Source organism: Vitis riparia, chromosome 19 (genome assembly GCF_004353265.1).
Source record: "Vitis riparia cultivar Riparia Gloire de Montpellier isolate 1030 chromosome 19, EGFV_Vit.rip_1.0, whole genome shotgun sequence".
NCBI lineage: Eukaryota > Viridiplantae > Streptophyta > Magnoliopsida > Vitales > Vitaceae > Vitis > Vitis riparia.
In genome coordinates, this window is record NC_048449.1 from 12,454,566 (window position 1) to 12,476,779 (window position 22,214).

Sequence of the window (22,214 nt, forward strand, 5' to 3'; positions counted from 1 at the left end):
GCCAATAAAATTAAGAAACATGGCAAGGAAATTAAAAAAAACAATTCTCCAGGATTAGCACAGTCACGGTCCGGTTGCCGAGGGAATTAATCCTATGCACCACACATTGCTATGATAGTTTACACTAACCAATTATATAAAATCTGTTAAAATATTTTATATAATTAACTTTTTGGAACTTTTTTATCAAGTAGTTAAATAAAGAAAATTTAGGAAAAAATATTTTTGTAAAATGATAAAGTTTTAAAAAAACGATAAACTTTTTGTAAAATATAGAAAAGGATACAAGGCTATTAAATCATAATTAAATGATAACCTTTTAGTATTTCAATCTTTGAATTTTTTTTGGAGATTATTTCCATAAATTCCACATTCCCAAAACAATGATAATCTTTACACAATATTATTGTCATAAAAAATAAAAAATTCAAAAAATTTGGAGATTACAAAGAATATAAGGATACGAAGAATATGAGGATTGTCATATTTTTCGTACCCTCCTCACATTCTTCATGCCCCAACCCATTTGAATATTTTTATTTTAAAATTTTTCCAAACATTATTTACTTCAATTGCAAGTGTAATTAGTGTTTTTACACAATATTATTGTCAAATGAAGTAAAAATAAATAAATTAAAATAAATAAAAATTAAAATTAAAATTTTCAAAAAAATTTAGAGGGTACAAAAATGTGAAGAGGGTATGAAGAATGTGAAGTGTCTCACATTCTTCGTACCTATAGTAATTTTAAAATTTTTTAATCTTTCAATTTTTTTCGAAAATTATTTGCTTCAACTTCAAGTGTAATTAAGATTTTTGCCCAATATTATCGCCAAGTGATGTGAAGAAAAACTTAAAATTAAAAAATTAAATATTTTAGAGGGTACAAAAAATGTAAGAATGGTATGATGAATGTGAGGAGGGTGCGAGGAATGTAAAAATGGTATGAGAAATGTGAGGGTACAAGAAATGAAAATATATATATATATATATATCTCATACCCTCCTCACATTCTTCGTACCCTACAAATTTTTTGATATTTTAATCTTTTAAATTTTTTGAACATTATTTGCTTCAATTTCAAGTGTAATTGGTCTTTTTACAATATATTATTGTCAAGTTAATTAAAAAAATTTAAATTTTAAAATTTTAAAACAATTTAGAAGGTACAACAAATGTGAGGAGGGTGTGAGAAATGTGAAGAGGGTACAAGAAATGAACAAAATAAAAAATAAATTTCTCATACCCTCTTCACATTTCTTGTACTCTCCTCACATTCTTTGTATTTCCACCAATTTTTAAATATTTTAAATTTTTTTCGAATATTATTTGCTTCAATTTAAACAAAATTCTCATATCCCCCTCACATTTTTTATACCCCACCAATTTTGTAATATTTTAATATTTTAATTTTTTATAAATTATTTGTTTCAATTTCAAGTGTATTTAGTCTTTTTACACGATATTGTTGTCGAGTGAAGTGAAAAAAAAAACATATAATTAAAATTTTCAAAAAATTTAAAGAGTACAAAAAATGTCAAAAGGGTGTGAAGAATGTGAAGAGGGTGCATGAAATGTGAGGGTACAAGAAATGAAAAAACAAAATTCTCATACCCTTTTCACATTTCTTGTACCATCCTCACATTCTTTGTACCTTCACCAACTTTTGAATATTTTAATCTTTTAATTTTAACTCATCTAACCCTTATAAACCATGTCATCAAGAAATATGAGCTCAAAGCAAGAACCATTGGGACCCATAGGAGAATTAACTCTCTTAGAATCAAATTTTGAAATTGATTCAACATCTCACTACAAAGAGTCAGTTGCACTTTAGTACCCTATGTATACTACAACAAGACACCAAGTACTTGGGTTTGTGTTCTACTATCTATTGTATGCAAACTCTCCATAAACCGGTGTCTATAATCTAATAAGGTAGTGTTGTCACCTATCAAAATTACCCCTCAAATCCTTTAGTTACAGATCTTACTTATTATGTGATCAAATGACATACTCTATCTCCAATGAGCATATGTCAAATTCTACTAAAGGAATTACTATGGCAACAGATTTACATGTCCTTTAGACCACCCAAGAGGACATATTGTCTCAATCTCATAAGATATCATGGTGCCTCTATTGAGAATACTTATTGTCATCAACCTCCATCAACAGTGACCCAATTCATAAGAATATATGACCACTTTAGGGTTTCACTCATAGGTTAAAGTCTTCTATTAATTTTGGCACAAACTTAATATCCTCTAAGGTTGAAAGTCTATGCAGTATAGTAGTTTGGTGAATCATGACAATTGATAGCCTTGCGTCATGATTCACTATAGGTTCTATCTAGTGTGCATCACATACACTAATACACTCATCATAAGAAACTCATCTCAATGGCTAAGACTAGTCATCCCTCCAATTAGGAGGTAGTGCACTATAGTCTCGACTGGATTGCCCAAATTCATGAACCAACGGTGGACAACTTATCTACTTACAAGGAATCCATGACTTATACTTTTATGTAACTCCTAATGTACCCAAATCATGTACAATGTAAGAAACATAGGTTGAATGCTCAAATCAATGTCAATATACTAGAGGTATAACAAGGGGCCAGTTAAGTCTAACTTTGTTATATCATGTCTTACTTAGTTAAGTCTAACTTTATTACATCGTGTCTTGCTTTTAAGGGCTCAATTCCAACAAACTCCTACTAGCCCCAAAAGTAGATTAGGTACTGTAGAAAAAATTTACTCTATAGTTACGTCACCTTTTTATACCATCCCACAACAAGGTATCACTTGTTTTTCTATATGTTCCCTCTTATAGTGGTACTTTAGTTCTTTGGACTATGCCACTATCCCAAATAGCAGTATCTTAGATAATATAGCCAATGGAAATACCCATAAGCCAAAAGGCTTCCTTTGTTGCTATAGAAGTAACAAAAACCACTTAGAGTGTACACATTCCAATCTATATTATTCTTTGTCTTATTCCTTATCATATAGTCTTCATAAAAAATTTGACATTTGTGTTAACAAATATCTTTTGATGATCTTCACTATAAAGGTAATAACCTAAAAATCCTCTTATATATATCCTATAAACTGATATACCTCTTAAGAAAAAAGGTAACCACCTTTTTAAAAAATGGTAGGTAAAATATACTTAATACATACCATCAACCTTTTGCTTGTTTTACATTTTGGTCTCTTATATTTGAAATCCATCATTTTACCCATTCAAACTTGTCAGAAAGCAACTATTCAATATCATTTGCAAACCATTTTTAAATTATAAAAAGGATTTTTCTTTTTTCTTTTTTCTGCATTCTTGTTTGAACATTGGTTTGAATTTAGGTAAAACCAATTTTGAATTGATAGCCTTGGGTAGTATTTCCCAAATATCTTTAAAATATGGCAACCACCAATTTTGATTTTTTACTATGTTTGCACACTTCTTATGATTTTTTTTCATGCGATTATGAACAAATGGATTATTTATTTATTTATTTATTATATTTCACCCTTAACTTAACAATCTATTTCTCCACCTTGAAGAGGATAAAATATTGCTATTTAACAAGTTTAATGAGTGAAGTGTTACTTCTTTAACAAGTTGGAGGTTGGATTTTGAATATAAGTGTATAAAATAAAACAAATGCAAACTTGTAGACCCTTCATTTTGTTCTCTTAGCACATGTCCTATTAAGTGTTCATTCAATACTTCATAGCAACTTCCTAGTGGCTCATTACTACTCATACACCTTATCTTTTTTTTGAGCCACCTTGGAGACTATGGATGAGGATTTATCTAGCCCCTCATTGTGACCCTTGGCAATCTTGAATTAGACTTAGCATTTTTATTTTTATTTTTTATTTTTTTTTAGGATAGCTCTTTTAGATACACCTTTATGATAGCATACTTAGGCATGTTTAGGATACTTGGCATGTTTAAGTCATTTAGACAATTTCCCAATTGCCCTATGTCACTTAAGCATTGTTCTAATCATCCTAGGCACTTAGACACCATTTAGGTCACCCAACCCATTAGGCACCACCTTAGACCCATCTATGCTCACTTAAGGCCATTTAGGTTACTTAGACCCATTTGGACAACCCTACCCCCCTTAAGACTCATTAGGCCCACCTGGGTCACTTAGGCCCACTTGACCCATTAGGCATTCTTAGTATTACTTGTATGACTTGCATGGTTGCATGGTTTGCATGGCTTGCGGAGCTCAATTATTTATTTATTTATATTTTATTTTTATTTTTATTATTATCAATCACTTGTTTATTTTTATTTGTTATCTTCCTTTTCGTTTTATTTTTATTATTTTTAAAATTAACTTATTTATTTATTATCGTTTTATCATTTTCTAATTTATTTATTCATTCAATTATTTAATTTAATAAATTTGATGCTTTTGCAAGGAAACTTACCATTGGATAAGGAAAGTGAAACTCTCCTTGGAAGACATTTTTGGGGAGTTTGAAATTCTAAGGATTTGTTTTCGTGAGAAAGATATGGAGATGGCATTGGAGTTAAGGAAAGTGGGACTCTCCCTGGAAGACGTTTTGGAGGAGTTTGAAAATTTGAGGATTTGTTTTGGTGAGGAAGATATGGAGATGGCATTGGAGTTTAAGGAAAGTGGGACTCTCGTTGGAAGACGTTTTGGAGGAGTCTGAAAATTTGAGGATTTGTTTTGGTGAGGAAGATATGGAGATGGCATTGGAGTTTAAGGAAAGTGGGACTCTCCTTGGAAGACATCTTGGGGGAGTTTGAAATTTTGAGATTTGTTTTAGTGTGGAAGATATGGAGATGGCATGGGAGTCTAAGGAAAGTGAGACTCCTTGGAAGGCTTTTTTGGGGAATTTGAAATTCTAAGGATTTTTTTTTTGGTAAGGAAGATATGGATATTGGGAGTGTAAGGAAAATTGGACTCCTTGAGAATAATTGAGAGTCCACGACTACATGTACTTTTTAATATAAAAAAAAGGAGAATTTTAAATGAAATGAGGCTTTGGATGGGAAGATTGGAGAAAGAAGGAAAAATGGGAGACTTTATTATTAGAGAATGGATTCATAGATGAAGGGAATTCTTTTAGAGATCATATCATTAATAGAATTACGTGGGCTGCCATATAGGGGGAGCGACCATTGGAAAGAAGAGCTCTACCACTTAAAATACACACACTAGAAATTTTTTTGAGGGGATATAAGCACCAATTTTTTTTTTTTGAGGGGATATAGGAACCAGAATTTTATTTTTTAGAGGAAGAGACATGCACTAGAATTTTATTTTTTTATTTTATTTTATTTTTTTATTTATTTATTTTTGAGTATATACACACACCAGGAATTGTTTTAGAGAAAATACATGCACCAAAATGTTTTTTTGAGAGATTCATGGCTTTAAGAAATAAGCAGCATGCACCAGAATATCTAGAAGAGCTTGCCGCTTTGATGCATTAGACACCAAAATTTGAAGTGGAGAAAGAGACCATTTTGACAAGGGAATTATGCACTCACGGATAGGTAAGTTTTAGATGAAATTTAAAATTTTTTTTAGCTTGATAGATCTTATGTTATTTAGTTATATTTTGAAATTATGAAATATTAGTCTTGATGAATTTTATTTTTATTTATGTTTTTTAGAAATATTAATTTTCAATTTGATAGACTATGTAATTTAGTTTTTTTTTTTTTACATTGTGAAATATTTGTTTTGATTGATCTTTGATGATATTTACTTCTTTGATTCTTAGGTTCTTAATGTTATTGATCCCAAGTTGGTATTCTTTAAAAATCCTAAGTGATAGTTTTGATTGAGCTTGAAAATTGTTATGTATCTCTTTGATTATGTAGTTCTTAATGTTATTGATCCCAAGTTAGTACTCTTTAAAAATCTTAGGTGATGGTTTTGATTGACCTTGATGATTGTTATTTATTTCTTTGATACTTTTGTTCTTAATGCTATTGATTCCTAGTTAGTATTTAAAAATAATAATAATAATAATTAAAAAAAAAAAACTTAGATGATAATTTGGATTGGTTAGTATTCTTTAAAATCTTAGACGATAAATTTAATTGATCTTGATAGTTGATATTTATTTCTTTGATTCTTTAGTTCTTAATGTTATTGATTCCAAGCTAATATGCTTAAAAAAACCTTAGATAATAACTTTAATCTTGATTGATTTTTTTCTTAGTTCATGTGTTCTTTAAAATTCTAATTATGAGTCCTTGATTGATACCATGTTAGTTTGTTTGATCTTAAAATCATTAATTTGTTGTTTGGGTAGTCTTTGTTAAGCTTAATTTTTAGAGGTCATAAAAAAATGAAGATTGGTCTCTAGTCTCACCATATGAGTTTTCTTGGATGTCAAAAATTTTACTTTGTGATTTTGTTTTCTTTTATTTTGCTTGGTATTTTGTTTCTTATATTTTTTTATTTTTAAATTAGCTTCTTTCATTTTAAAGTTGTATCTACTGTACATGATTGATTCTAGACAACTAAAGAGTTTGAGTGTTTTAAAAATAGTTTTGAGTGCTCTTTGACCCTGGATTTATCTTTTTGTGCAATTCAGACACTTTAAATGACGTGTATGATTTTTTGTGTGATTTTAGGAGACATCTGCATGTTTTTTTTTTTAATTCGGTATATGCATGTCATTATTTTTCTGCCTAGTTTTGGACCTTCTGGAACTTTTGGGAATTTTTATTTAAATTTTTTATTTGAATGATTACTTGGCCATGTGGATGATAGACTAGACATGTAGCAAATGTTGTCCGGAAATTTTTTCAATTTAATTTGCATTCTATATATTTTTTATCAATTTTTATTTTTATTTTTTTGTGAAAACTTCTATTCTAACAACATGCTGGAACTTTTGTATAGTGTTTAACTTATATTTTAACCTAGTATTGTTTGACATATCCTAACTTGGTTTTGGCTTTTATTCTCTAATATAGACATAATGAGGATGTTGTTTGATTTTTTTATGACAAAATAATGTTTTTAGATATTTGCTTAGGATTTTTAAATTGAATGCAACTGTTTTCCCCCTTTACTGCATGTTTTTGTCTTAGTTACTAACTTTGATATTTATAATTATCTAGAGCATTGGTTTAAATTTAACAATGAGTTCATATGCATGTCGTATGTGATAGTTGTTGTTTATTGTCATAGTTATTCGTTACTACTTGTGAGCTAACCTTCTCTAGCCACATGCAAGCGCATTCTAAGTTATACATGTTATCCAGGTACATCCTATACACCCTTTCTCTTTTTAATTCTGTAAATATGCAAACTTTGTTTGTGAATACTCTCATGTTTGATATTGTCTTGATTGCTTTGATTTATTGCTTGATTATTTGAAGGGATTGAATGCATGAGGTATGTAGTATTATATTGTTAAACTAACTTTGGTGTCTTGTGATAACACCTAAGAAGCAATCCAGGTACACACCCTAACTCTTCTTTATGATTGTGATTGGCTTTCTTGTTTGGCACGTTAATTTTGAAATCACCTTAGCTTATCTAAGTATCCATAATTAATTGATTAATTACCATATTTCCCTTAACTTAGCTAGTAGAGACCTTTTTAGGGCTTAGAGGAGTTCTACCTCTTTGAGGTACCTTCTCGATAGGTAACCTAATCCCTAGACTTAGACTCAGGATTTTTGAAGACATGTTTTTCCAAAACTATGGAGTCACATTTTATTGGGGTTTTTCTTTCTTGTTTTATTTTCCCTTTTAAAATAAAATAAAATAAATGGCGACTCTGATTTTACTAAAACTAATTTTTCACCATTAAAAAGTGAGTCTCATTGACAAGTAGGAGTGCACGTGAAAAATGTGGGTCCACAAAAACATTGGGTATAAAATGTGTTTAACCTAAATATGATTTATTATTAATTCATAGATATGCTACGATTTTGATCCTCATTTGTATCTTCCAAAACAAATTGATAACTACTTATATGTGCATAAATACACGTCTTCCAAAAAATTGAAACCCAACCCATGTAAGACTTTCCAGGCAAAGAAAGAGAGAGGGGTATTTGGTTAAAAGGATTAAAATAAGTTTGAAATCAGAAAATTGACCTCCCCCCACCCCCTCATCTTTATTCTTTATGGAAATGACTCATTTGAGACATTTTTACCCTTCTTTAAACCCTTCAAAACACCAATTCTCTCTCACTTCCTATCCATTTTCCATTTGTTTCTACTACCTCCTGAATATGAAATGTCTTACCCATGTAAAAAAAATTATAGAGTGAAGTTCTTGTATATATCTTTCTTCTCTAATATTCTTCTAATCTTTCATTTTTCTCTTTGTTCTTCATTAGGGATTTCATATGAAGTTCAATAATATTGAAGATGAAGTTGAATAAAAAGTTGTCATGAGTAAGATTTTAGTTAGTGTTATTGGATTTTTTTTATTTATTTTAAATATGTTGATTTTTAATAGGTTCTTTAATGAAAACCTTGAATCACACTCAATTAGTTGAAGAATCGGGGCTTTAACCTTAATATCTCATGATTTCATAAATGAAACTTAACAATAGTTACATTCATACAAACATTCTAACTAAAAACATAACTTTAATCATTTTTTTTTTTTTGTAACCGAAACAAAATTTAACCCTAATAAAAAATAAATAAATGAACTTAGCCATTGTATATTGTGAAAAAAAATTCTTAATTTATATTAAATTTATGAACTGATAATATCTTGAATGAGAAAAAAATGAGTACTCTTTCAACTTTTTTAATTATTTATTTAGTTTTTTTAATAGTTAGACCATGATTTGTGAGATAAAGAATCATTAAAAAAAAAAAAAAACAAAGAAAGTTTTGATGTTGAGAGACTAAGTTAAGGATAGAGTTACCTTTGGTCTTTCAAGAGAGTTTCAAGAAAGCAAGAGATACAAATAAGGATTAAAATGTTGTGATATTTCGATGATATATCGAGTTTTGGAGTGTTGGCATCTTAGATCTAAGCAACAGAAGTAATACTAATTTTAAAAAAATTGATCTTTTAGAGTTAAAGTACTAACCTTTAGGTTTGGATGTTTTCAAACCTTAAATTCCAAGTATTGAAGACGATCTTGAAGTTGTTGAAAGTCTCGTAAACCCAGAATCTTCCTCTTGATGACTCAACCTTGTTTAATAGCCCGCTTTCGGTGGAGAGGAAATGAGGGTGAAGGCTATGAATCTCTTTTTCTCTAGATGGTGGAAGACAAAACTTATAGAAATCCTAACCCCTAGGGGGTATTTATAGGGATCTTAATTGGGTTTAAGTGACTTGTTATTGGCTTGGGCCACTTAATGTAGCCCAAAATGGGTCATATTGATTAATTAACCCAATAGGGTCATCTAATTAATCAATTAGACCAATCAAGAGACCTTGTTCACTTATCCCTGGGCAACCTTACATAATTACTAAAATGCCCTTATGCACAAAACCATTAGGATCCATAGGAATACTAGCTCCAAAATCCAATTTTGAAGTTGATTAAACATCCAATTACAGAGAATCAACTAAACTCTAATACCCTATATAAATAACAACGGGACACTAAGTGCTTGGGTCAGTGACCTATTATCCACCACATGTAGACTTCCTATGAACTAGTGTCCATAATATAACAAGGTAGTGCTATCACCTATCAAGATTATCTCTTAAATCCTTGAGTTACAGATCCCACTTATTATGTGATCAACTAACATACTCTATCTCCGATGAACATATGTCAAATTCCACTAAAGGAATTACTATGGCCATAGATTTCATGATCACATGTCCTTTAGATCACCCAAGGGGACACACTGTCTCAATCCCATGATGATAAGATAGAGCCCTTAAAAGCATGACATGATGTAATAAATTTGGAATTCATTATTCATTTAATGATGTTTCAGTTTCATTTTTATCTACCCTTATTCCATGAATTATACTTTATGAGCATTCTTGTCTGCATCTTTTGCACTATACGTGACTTAGGTGCATTAGGAGTTGCACAAAAGATCTAAGTTATGGGTTCCTTACAAATAGATGACTTGTTCACAACTAGTTCATGGGTATAGGCAACCATTAGAGTTTGTAGTGCACTACTTCCTAATTGGAGGGATGGTTAGTCTCAGTTATTGAGACAGGTTTCCCATAGTGAGTGCACTAGTGTGTATGGTTACACATTAGATAGGACCTATGGTGATTCATAACTTAAGGCTATCAAGTAGTCATGAACTCCCTAAGTCGTTTCATTGTGTTGTCTCTCAACCTTGAGAGAATATTGAGCTTGTGCTAAAGTTAGCAATAGCTTTGACCTACGGGTGAAATATTAAGCTAATCATTCATTCCCTATGGATCGGGTCATTATTGATGGAAGTTAATAGTAATAGGTATTCTCAATAGAGGCACCATGATATCTCATAGGATTAAGACAATGAGTGCCCTTGGGTGATCCTAAAGAGGTGTGTTCATGAAACTATGGTCATAGTAGTTCCTTAAATGGAACTTGACATAGGCTCTTTGAGAGTTAAGACATATTAGTTGAATACACAAGAGGAGGATCTATAACTCAAGGATGGTAGAGGTAGTCTTGAAAGGCTAATAGCTTTCATCTTATTAGACTATAAACACCAGTTCATAGGGAGATTGAACACAATGGATAGTAGGTCATAAACCCAAACACTTGGGTGTCTCGTTGTTATTTACATAGGATACTAGAGTTTAGTTGATTCTTTGTAGTGTGATGTTGAACCAACTTTAGAATTAGATTATGAGGGAGCCAATATTCCTATGGGTCTTAGTGGTCTTTGCTTTGAGCTCATATACCTTATTAGCATGGGTTATGAGTGTTGGATTGGCTCTAGGTTCACTTTTATGCATAAGGGTGTTTTGGTAATTGCACAAGGTTGCATAGGGGCAAGTGAACAAGGTCTCTAGATTGGTCTAATTGATTAATTAGTAACCCTATTAGGTTAATTAATCAATTAGGACCCGTTTTGGGCTAGATTAAGTGACCCAAGCCCTTAATGACCTCAAGTCACTTACGCCTAGTAGGAAACCTTATAAATACCTCCTTTAGGGGTTAGGGTTCTCATAACTTTTTCTAGAGAGTTGTCTTCCATCTCCATAAAGAGAGAGAGTCATAGCCTCCACTCTTCCTTCCATCCTCATCGAAAGTGTGTCAAGATCAAGGTTCGAGTCATCAAACAGAAGACTTTTGATTTATGAGACTTCTTCAATTTTGTTCTTCATCTTCACCATGTGGATTTGATTCAAGAACATCTGAATCTGAGGTATGGTTTTCGTTAGCACTTTCTAAATCCCTTCAAAGTTTTAAAAATGTTATTTTTCCATTGTGCATAGGATTTAGAAAAAGCCTAGGATAGTTATGCCTATTCCTAACTTGATTAAGGCTTGGGAAATGGAGAGATTTGGGTTTTCCCTTCACATGAGATATCATGGTGCCTATGTTGAGAATACCTATTGTCACTAACCTCCATCAACAGTGACCTAGTCCATAAGAATATATGAGCACTTTAGGGTCTCATCCAAAGGTCAAAGCCTCCTATTAATTTTGGCATAGGCTCAGTATCCTTTTAAGGTTGAGAGTCCATGTAGTATAGTAGCTTGGTGAACCGTGATAATTGATAGCCTTGCGTCATGATTTACCATAGGTCCTTTCTATTGTGCATCACGCACACTAGTGCACTCAGCATGGGAAACCCATCCCGACGGCCAAGACAAGTCATTCCTCTAATTAGGAGTTGGTACACTATAGTCTCTACTAGACTGCCCAAATCCATGAACCAACAACTTATCTACTTACAAGGAACCTATGAGTTGTATCTTTTATGCAACTCATAATGCACCCAAGTTATGTACAATGTAAGAGACATGGACTAAATACTTAAATCAATGTCAATACACCAAAAGGATAACAAGAGGATGGTTAAGTCTAACTTTGTTACATCATATCTTGTTTTTTTAGGGGCTCAATCCCAACATAGTGGACCTCAAAACGATATAGAAGGCAAAAATATCGATATATTGATAATTTATTAGAATTTTTACCAATTTTTTAGCATTTAATTGATTTTTTGTTGATATTTTTGTTAGCATTTTAGATCTAAGCATTGAAATCAATACCAATTTTTTTTGAAAAAAAAAAATTGATCTTTTAGGGTTAAATTACTAACCTTTAGGTTTGAATGTTCCCAAACCTTAAATTCCAATTGTTGAAAATAACCTTGAATTTGTTCGAAGTGTCGTAAATCCACAATCTTCTACTCGATGACTCAATTTTGTTCTTAGCACACTTTTGGTGGGGAGGAAAAGAGGGCAAGGGCTATGACTCTCTTTCTCTTTGAATGGTGGAAGACAAAAAGTTATAGAAACCCTAACCCCTATAGGGTATTTATAAGGTTCCTAATTGGGCTTAAGTGACTTGAGCCCACATAGGCTTAGGTCACTTAATATAGCCTAAAATGGGTCTTAATTGATTAATTAACCCAATAAGGCCTACTAATTAATCAATTAGCCCAATCCAAAGACCTCATTCATTTACCCGTGTACAACCTTGTGAATTACCAAAATGCACTTATGCAAAAAAGTGAACCTATAGCCAATCTGACCTTCATAATCCATGCCAACGAGGTATATGAGCTCAAAACGTGGACCATCGGGACCCATACAAGTGCTAGCTCCCTTAGAATCCAATTATGAAGTTGCTTCAACATCCCACTATAGATAATCAATTAAACTCCAGTATCCTATGTAAATAATAATGAGGCACTACGTACTCAGGTTCGTGACCTGATATCCATTGTGTTCAATCTCCATGAACTGGTGTTTGTAGTCTAACAAGGTGAAAGCTATCAGCCTTTCAAGACTACCTCTACAATCATTGAGTTACAGATCCTTATATTATGTATTCAATTGACATGTCTTAATTCTCAAAGAGCCTATGTCAAGTTCCACTTAAGGAACTACTATGGCCATAGTTTTCATGAACATACTTCCTTAAAATCACCTAAGGGGACACATTGTCTCAATCCCATGAGATATCATGGTGCCTCTATTGATAATACCTATTGCTACCAACTCCCATCAATAGTAACCCAATCCATAGGGAATATATGATCAGCTTACGATTTCACCCATAGGTCAAAGTCACTACTAACTTTAGTACAAGCTTAATATTCTCTTAAGGTGGAAAGACAATAAAATGAAACAGTTTAGTGAGGTCATGGCTACTTGATAGCCTTAAGTCATGACTCACCGTATGTCTTGTCCAATATGTAATCATACACACTAGTTCACTCACCATGGGAAACCATCCCGATACCTAAGACTAGCCATCCCTCCAATTAGGAGGTGGTGCACTACAACCTCTAATGGGTTGCCTAGACCCATGAACCGATAGTGAACAAGTCAACTATTACAAGGAACCCATGCTTTGGATATTTCGTGTAACTTCAAATGCACCTAAGTCACGTACAATGCAAAAATTGTAGACAAGAATGCTCATAAAGTATAATACATGGAATAAGGATAGATAAAAGTGAAATTGGAACATTATTAAATAAATAACGAATTCCAAATTTATTACATTAGTCATGCTTTTAAGGGCTTTATCATAACATTTTCCCACTAGCCCTCAAAGCATCATACATATACAGCATACTAGATACTCATCTGAAACTTATGCTATCCTTGTGAGCAACAAAGACTCTCCCTATCAATGTCTTGGTGGATTGAGGAATCCATTAAGTTCTCCACAGAAGGCATCGTGTCAACCATCACATCACCTTCTAAACTATCACAACACTTTGGAGCACAAATAGATAATCCCTTGTTCTCAAAAGATACTTGAGTATATGTTTAACATAACACAATTGTCCTATTCTTATAATCCCTAAGGACTTCAAACCCAAGAATATATTATGCCCCTTCTAGATTTCCATCTAGAACCAAGTAGACAGCCAGATCTTAATTGATGAAAATATCTCCACATCATTCTCAATGAGTAGATTATCATCTACCTATAGGGTCCTAGAACACCAGCATGCTTCCTTGCAGTTTCTTGTACACACAAGGCCCTTTGATATGAAAATATCTGGTTACATCATATAGATGTTGATATCAAGATAATTGTTTAAGAACACTATCTTCACATCCTATTGTAATATATCATAAATGAGATACACTGCAACAGATAGGAGTACTTTAATGGATTTGAGTATGGCTAGTAGTGAAAAGGTTTCCTATAGTTGAAATAATGTTTCAAATTATAACCTTTAGCTATAACCTAGCAATATAAATCTCAAATTTTCTATCTACCCCTTTGTTCCTCTTGTAGACCAACTTACACCCATGGGTTTTATCCCTTCGAATCCTTCTACACAAACCCAGACTACATTAAAATCATAAGAATTCTAACTCTACCTCTATAACCTTTTGCTAAAAATGTGCATTTACATCGCTCATTGCTTCATTGTAATTTATGGGATCGATCTCATGTTCCTCTAGAATGGCTCAAAATACTGTCCCAAATACATGAATCGGTTTGGTTGTATAACAACCCTCCCACTATGACGAGGCATCAATGTACTAGCAACAGGAATGGTTAGTATTGGATCCATAGTATGTTATGTATAGTGGGATTATCTTCTAGTATTCTCCAATCTATATCATTGTTTGCCTTATTATATATCATATAGTCTTAACAAGAAATCTGGTATTTGTAGCAACAAACACCTTCTAATAATCTTGATTATAAAGTAAAAATCTTGAAATTCTCTTGGGTGTGCTATAAACTAATACACCTCTTTACAAAAAGAGGCATTACATAGTCTCTAAGATATATTCCTAAAGATTATGGGAAGTAATGAGAAACCAATCATCAATAAGTTTATGTCTATCAAAGTTTGATATCATATTTCCATTACTCCATTTAATGGAGTCCTTGGTGCACATAATTGAGATATTATCATGTGCTCCTTATAGAAGAAATCAAACTTACTAGACACACTACCTTGATTTAATCAAAGTGCCTTGATATGTTTGCCTAATAAGTTATCTGATTCTACCTAAAATTCAATGATTGTATCCAAGGCATTAGATTTCTTGTCTACATATCCAAACCTAGAGTATTTATCAGTAAAATGATCAAATACCCATACTTTCCATGCATAAACATAAAAAGATTCATACACATCAATATGCACTAACTACAAAAATTTCTTGGTTCCATATCCTCTAAAAATAAAGGGGCCTCTTGGTCATTTTACCATTTACATAAGATTTACAAATTGAAAGATTCTTTGGAATAAGAAGGTCCAAACTTAATTAGTCTATGGATCTTATTTAGATTAATATGAATAAGGCGTTAGAAGTCAAATGTTTGACTAGTGCTAGGTTCTTTTTTTTAGTGAAATCTCATTATTCTCATTACTTGGCAAAGTGATAATGGAGTCTCACATAAAATAGGTAATAACTAAAGCTAAGGTAAGTACAATCCCACCATGTGACCTTCTCACTTTTTGAAAACTCTATAAAGAACTACAGATAGTGGGCTTGGAATCTATCCACCACAATTGGTGAGATCCACCATTATGTATTCAATAATGAGAACAGGATGTGTACTTATCTATCCTTAGGCACTCCAAGCATTCCCTTTTTAGTGTCCTAAAAGGTCACAAAGGAATTACTGTCCATGAGTTTATTATCTCATTCCTTTTCTTGAACTTTCCTTATTTGATGTAGTTATTCTTCTTCTTGGTAGAAAAACCTGAAGAACCTTAACTTCCATAAGAACACTCTTCCACTCTTTGAGAATCTTCTTATTCTTACTTATTGAAGCCAAAATATTTGCTCTAATGGCACATATTTGATATGAAAAAGGACACTCAAATCACCCAACTTGACCTAAATCGATGATAAGACCCTAGCCATGAGTTTAACTTGTATTTTGGAGATTTATCTCAGGTTTTAGGGAAGAAAAGGGTGAAAGTTGAATTACTTTAGATTGTGAAAGATCAAGCAAGGGGAAAGGCAAGACAAGGATATCACAAGATTGGGATATGAGAAATGACCATTATGGAGTAAGAAAGAAGGCAAGAAAACATAGGAAATGAGGCTTGAAGCAAGATTCATCAAGTTGTGTTGAAATTTAGAACTCAAAATCTGGTGGTAACATGTACTCCGAATTTGAGGAAATATTTGGAGTATCTTCTGAATTCTATTTTATACATACTTATATCGTTTTGAAGCTTGGGAAGTTAGGAGTCCAACTATTCAAATGATGTACAAATTAGAGCTAAAATGAAGAAGTTATGACCATTTGAATACAACTGCACAAAGTTGAAGGGTCATTTCAAAATGATTTTGAAATCCAACTTATGAATTCGAAATCCAATTCGAAATGACCTCAGTTTCGAATTCACCTAGTGCCACTTTGATGTTCTCATCCTCTACCTCAAGAATTGCTTCTAAGGCACTTCATCTACCCTAAATGGGCCCCACACGACTACAAATCACCATTTTATTATTTTTTTTTAGTCATTTTTAGGTAATTATTTTGTAATAAGTGACCAATGAGAGTGTGCCACATATTAGGTAATTGATGATATTGTTTAAACTCTCTTAGTTCTAGGGTTTAGGTATCTTGGATCTTTTTCCAGAAAGTTTGACATTAGAGATGGAAGAAGATGAGAAGTTTGGTTTGTTTTTTTTTTTCTTTATTAAATGTATTGTTTTTAGTACCTTTTGATTCAAATTATGGATTTTTACCCTATTATGGATTGTGAATGTGACATCATCCCCATGAGAAGCTAAAAATCTAACTTGGGGCTTGAAGCATGAAAGTCTAAGGCTAGAAGCTTATAGGAACGATGGGTAAATTATTATAACAATGAGATTAATTATTGGGTTGGGTGACAATTTATCAATTTTTTATCCTATCCTTGTGAGTTAGTTTAGGGAATGATATGGTAGGTTATTACTTGATACTAATGATTCTTGGTAACTCTTGATCATTAGTTATCTCAGTCTTCCCTATTGTTATTTGCCCTAAAACAAAGCTATAAGGAGTAGGAAGAGTTAAAAAGTCAAATCTTAAACCAGTAATCAATCTCATTCATTTAATGGTTTTAGGAATCTATTTTAAAAAGGAAAAATTAGGTTTCAGATGTAATTTTGAGTTATAGAACTCAAGTTGATCGCGAACAGCCAAAGACCTTAAAACTTTAAGATCACTTTGCTTAAAAGACCCTTGTTTTTCCTAATTTCTATACCCTAAGTTGAATTGTGGAAAACCTCAAACTTGAATAAATCAAATGTAAAATCAATATTCATTTTGTTATTAGTTTAATTTCTTTTACTTAGTTTGACTTTATTTGCATATTGTTTTCCACTTTAGGATTCAAACAAAAACAATTCATTTACCTTAGTATTAACAAATCCTATCAAGCCAGTCCTTGAGGATGATACTTGAAATACTACAAAAGTCATAGTGGTTTTTTCTTTGATTTTTCTTAGCCGGAGCTACTACATATTAGGCTTAAGTATTTTGGTACAACAGAAAAGATTGGGTACTTAACCATCCCAAAGGAATCTGGTGAGATCTCTAAGATAACATGAATCCTAGTGTTCATAATAGTCTTAAGGATAACTTGTCTAGTTGACTTGTCCTTATCACCAAATAACCCTTGCAACTTTAAAGAGAATATCATAGACCATGGAAATAGACATATGTTGCTTTTGCAACACATTATCTAAAGACCCAAGTATGGGAGACTTAGTCTTCTCATCCATCTTATGCCATCTTTGATATGCTTCTCTTACTTTATGATAAGTTTGTTCGAAGGAAATAACAAACTCTACCTAAATCGGCTTCTATGTAATTAATACTACATCCAAATTATTTTCAATCTATAATTAAGTACAATTTAAACATGAAATAAGAGGTGATAGGTTAAAGACATGATATTTGTAATAAATATAATAATTTCATGCATTAATAAAAAGAATTGAACATTCAATGTAAGTTGGTAAGTAATTTAGCAAAAATATAGTGCTCTTAAACTACATGTCTTTTTGCAAGGTATCCTAGTATTATAAGAATCAAACCTTCTTTAGGCAGGTCATGACTCTTATTACTAGGGTAGAGACCCTTTCTAATTGGTCAACTTGCCTTAAACTTTAAAAGTTATCCTAAGGCATTGATCAACATACTCTTTTTGTTTAGCCCTTACCCCATGCAAGTGTGACCACTTTAGGTGATACTACTACTTCATGTCTAAGTTAAGTGTGTAACCAAGATCCTTACATCAATGTTACCAAGTGAAGAGGTTCATCTTTAGGATTGACCACTCCCACTACAAACATATATAGTTTGTCCATAAAGGATAGTTCATATATCTTGATTCCTTAGGCCGCCCCATCTTTAGAATGATGATGCACCCAAAATCAAGATGGGCTCAATCTTGGAGGCTATGGGCTTGCCTATGGCTCACTCCCACTTAACCTTTTAAAAAAGAGCTTTTAAAGCATTAATAATTATCTCGATGAATAAATTATCTTCTTTGAGAATTTTCAAAAATATTTATTTCCTAATTGGAAATCCAAAGTTACAAGATAATGTCTATATGCAAAATTCAAAATTCCTATGAGAGTATTTTATTAAAAAGATGAATTTTGATAAAATGTTCATTCTCAAATGTAAAAATAAAAATAAAAATAAAAAATAAAAAATTAATTAATTAATTAAAAAAATTTATAAAAAAAACTATTTTCATGAAAATTCTCCACATTCACACAATTCTAATTAATAAATATTTTTTCTAGGAAATTTTGTGAAAGAAATTTATTTCCATCAAATCACTAAATATCCTTTCGGTAACAACTTAATGCTTATCTTGATGAATAAATTATCTTCTTTGAGAATTTTCAAAAATATTTATTTCCTAATTGGAAATCCAATGTTACAGGATAATGTATATATGCAAAATTCAAAATTCCTATGAGAGTATTTTATTAAAAAATGAATTTTGATAAAATGTCCATTCTCAAATTTTTTTTTAAGAAACTATTTTCATAAGAGTTCTCCTTCTTCACACAATTCCAATTAATAAATATTTTATCTAGGAAATGTTGTCAAAGATATGACATTGGAGGTGTCTAAGCAAAATTTTGGTGGTAATTATCCTGCAACTTATAGATTTGCAAGGTCTTGGCAATAAATGCTTGATGAAGCTCATGAGAGCTTAGAGAAGGCATCTAGAAGAATGAAAAAGTATGCAAACAAGGGCTGAAGACCCTTAGAATTTTAGATTGGGGATAAGGTATTTCTAAAATTAACCCCTCATATATGGAAGAAAATTAGCAACAAGACTATGTAGAGGGGGTTGATTCCCAAATATGACAAACCTTTCAAAGTGATGTAGAGGGGGATAGGTAGCTTACAAATTAAAGTTACCAAACAACCTAAAGGTACACCTCACGATCCATGTGAGCTTCTTAAAGCCTTATCATTTAAACCTAGTCTCGAGAAGGATACAGGCAAGGTGAGTCATTAGAAATCAATTTGATCATGAGGTAGAGAAGATATTGGATCATTAAACTACGGGAATGAGCAAGAAAAATTGAAGAATTGATTTTCTAGTTCAGTAGAAGGATAGTCTTGAATTAGAAGCTAGTTCAGAATGAGATGTGATGTTATGGCAATTTGAAAAGATAGTCTAAGCCTATCCACGCTCTAAGTTAATGAGGGCATCAACTACATCAGGTTGAAATGGTTTGTTAACCCTTGACATGGACCATGCGATCCTAAGGCCTCATGGGGTGATTACTACTCAAAAAGTGCTATTTGATAGCTTGTAATTAACTCTTTTAAACACTTTTGAGTAGTAGTTATCACCTTTTAACCCAATTAACATATCAAGGACCCTTGCAATCAATTCTAATCAAATTGTGTTAAGTTTTGGTGTTTTGATAGCTTTTTGATCACCAAAGCAATCCGAGATTAAGGAGAGTTCTTTGGAATCCATGGCAAAGATGTCCGGACAGGAAGTCCGGACACACCATTGGAGGGCGGTGGAACGTGGGCTGTAGCAAGGCTTGCTCACTTTAATCAATGATCCAGACAACATATCCGGATAGGATATGCTATCGTCTGGAGTGTGATGATCGCGAGTGTCGTGTGCTTCTCCCTGAGGGAGTCCGGATAGGGGAGTGAGCCGCATGTCCTCCTGGGGAATCCGGATGGAATTGCTCCAGATAGCAATGCGCGCTTCGTGTCATCAGGGAGAGGGGTCCCTACACCTTGTACATGCAAACGGTCCCCCTTACGACGCACGGATATCTCACATCCGGAATTCTGTCCGCCCGATGTTTCACCTTCTCCGGATATCTCACATCCGGAATTCTATCCAATCAGACATGTCCAGATCCTCTGATCGGATATCTCACATCCGGCACCTGACGCCAGATGGGAGAGGAGGGCGTTTCAATTTCCCCGGTCAGACATGTCCGGATCCTTTGATAGCACTTACCCGGAGAGCATCATCAACCGATAATTCAGATTACCCAGATTTTACACAGTGCCGCGGTGTTCTCCTGAAGCTTCCCGATATGTGCGACCGACATGTTGAGATATTTTGCTTTAGATATTTGATGTCTAAATCCCCAAACTCCCCTTGTAAACCACCTATCATAGGATTCCTTAGTCTTTAAGTAAGAAAAGGGTGAATAACCTCATATATATAGTTTGTAATTTCCTTTACACAGGATATATCATGTAGGAGATCGGGAGCTTGTTCTCAGACGCATCTTTTGTACAATTTTGCAAGAAATATATTTTGCAGAGCACTTGCTCTGTTTTTCCTATATATTTTTGTTTTCTCATTCTTTTTCTTACTAGCCAAACAAGCTCTGAGGAAGTTTCCTCAGAGAATGAGTGGCTAGACTTTTAGTTCCTTGGAGCTAAGGTTGCCGGGAAAGGTTCCAAGTGCAAGAATTAGTAGCTTTGTGGTTTCAGCCATTAAAGAAGAGAAAGTGTGATCCTTTAATGATTTCTATGTTTTTAGTTAACTTAAAACACCTTCAATTCACTTGAGCCAACACTTGGTTAGGCAAGTGATCTCCGTCCATGGAGATGCACTGGTTTACCTCTTGCGAGCTTTTGGGAAGTGACTTGAAGGTAGGATTTTCTAGAATTGCCAACACTTGGTAAGCTTTTGGACTCCAAGGAGACATCCATTAGTTATCTCTTGCAAGCTTAAGAAGGGAAGTCCAAAGTTAAAGATCACCTTGAATGGCAAATGCTAGGTGAGAGGCACGAGCCATTGCAAGTTGCATCAGTGAGAGGGAATTAGAGCTGAAATCCATTTAAAGGATACATCTATACAACACCGGTTAAATAATTGACTATATGTTAATTCTCTAATGCGAGGAAATGAACCAAATGACCGGAACTCTGTTTTTACATAAGGAACCTCCCCTGTGAACCCAAACCTCCAAGGAATGTTTTTCTTCATAAGTAATTTCTATTACTTTCTTTTTAGTTAGCTTGAAACAAAAGCTCATTTAACCAAAGTTTGTGTTTTATTTCTTAAGCTAACCTTGAAATGAAAAAGCACCAATTTAACTTTGAATTGGTATCAGTTGTGAGTTGAAAACCCTTCCTAGAGAACGATCCTAGAGCCACTATGCTATATTAGCTAAAGCTATCCTAATGCATGGTGATATAGGTTATAAATTTTGTTGATTACTCTCTCAATCAAAGAGCACCAGCTGGACATGAATCAGCTGAGACACCAATTGGGAACGAATCATGGGGTTACACCTTGGCGTCATGAGTGACCAATAACAACAACAAGGTGGTACAAGGGCGCAATGCCTTGTGCAAGGAGATGACTTGGTGAGCCATGGGTGCAATGTCATGGTAAGTATAGCACCAAGAGAGACTTGAATGGGCATGTCAATGTGGGGCAACGATGCCAACTTAGATGCAATACATAAGGATGTAATGCCTTAAGCATGGGGAGTCATGGGTACAATGCCATGACATGTTGTCGCACTAAAAAGAGGGCTTGGGTAAGGCATGGAGTTGCAACAGCAACAAGGTGGATGCAAGAGCATGTTGCCCTAGCACAAACACAATCTGGATGTACATGCCAAAA

The 22,214-nt window shown here is 33.1% G+C and overlaps 1 pseudogene; it reads right to left on the reverse strand.

Annotated features, from left to right (window-relative positions):
• Positions 1 to 22,214, reverse strand: part of LOC117909655 — an 87,324-nt pseudogene that overhangs the window by 63,114 nt on the left and 1,996 nt on the right.